Raw genomic sequence first — 468 nt, forward strand, 5'->3', positions numbered from 1 at the left:
AGTCTCCTACTGCCTACCAGAGTCTGTATTCTTACACTGACTGTTTAGAAAGAGGAGGCAAAACAAACCTCAGCCTGGGCCACTGTGCCTGGTCTGTATTGTGAATGGGAAGACATAGGAAAAATAAATAAATAAATAAATAAATAAATAAATAAATAAATAAATAAGAAGGAGTTTTGTCCATGCCCACATACTAGGGAAAAGATGCATAAGCAGAGCAAGAAGCTGGCCACCCACAAGCTAGCCGGAGCCCTCACCAGACTTGACCATGCTGACATCCTGATCTCAGATGTCCAGTCTGTAGAACTGTGACAAAGTACATTTTTGTCATTAAAGCCACCCAGTGTATGGGATGGTGGTGAAGTGTTATGTTCGCCCCAACAGACTAATACTTAAAACAGCTATGTTTGTTTCGAAAACTAGAGTCAGTCTAAAACACCTTTTCTCCTCATTTTCAAGGATTTTATT

The 468-nt window shown here is 40.2% G+C and overlaps 1 pseudogene; it reads left to right on the forward strand.

The window, feature by feature from the left end:
- Positions 1 to 118, forward strand: LOC123455444 (annotated as a pseudogene).
- Positions 119 to 468: the final 350 nt, after the last annotated feature.

Source organism: Jaculus jaculus, chromosome 16, assembly GCF_020740685.1.
Source record: "Jaculus jaculus isolate mJacJac1 chromosome 16, mJacJac1.mat.Y.cur, whole genome shotgun sequence".
Classification (NCBI taxonomy): Eukaryota; Metazoa; Chordata; class Mammalia; order Rodentia; family Dipodidae; genus Jaculus; species Jaculus jaculus.